This window comes from Octodon degus, unplaced genomic scaffold (assembly GCF_000260255.1).
Source record: "Octodon degus isolate 3935 unplaced genomic scaffold, OctDeg1.0 scaffold00022, whole genome shotgun sequence".
Taxonomy (NCBI): Eukaryota; Metazoa; Chordata; class Mammalia; order Rodentia; family Octodontidae; genus Octodon; species Octodon degus.
Genome location: NW_004524598.1, coordinates 13,632,873 through 13,633,199, shown reverse-complemented (window position 1 = coordinate 13,633,199; position 327 = coordinate 13,632,873).

Genomic DNA, 327 nt, shown 5'->3' with positions numbered 1-327 from the left:
ATTAAAAATATTAAATTCTTCATATTCTGGAGGGACTCAAAGTTTAAAATATCAATACTTGATGGAAAATACCTGTTCCATGTTATGTCTATGATGTTTGATATCCAGATAGTGAGGTTAAGCTCAACTGCCTATGTTCTAGGGTAATAATAATAAGCCTCTCTTCCAGAGTGTTAACAACTAAGTTTGCAGACCAAAACTTAGAGAAGAAGAAGGGCTGCTAAGACAGCAAACATTTTGGCTCTAGCCTTTCAAGGTCAGTAAAGACTCAGGACATAAAAGAACCTGTATTATAACATCATGTAACTCAGTTGTGTCCCAAATTTT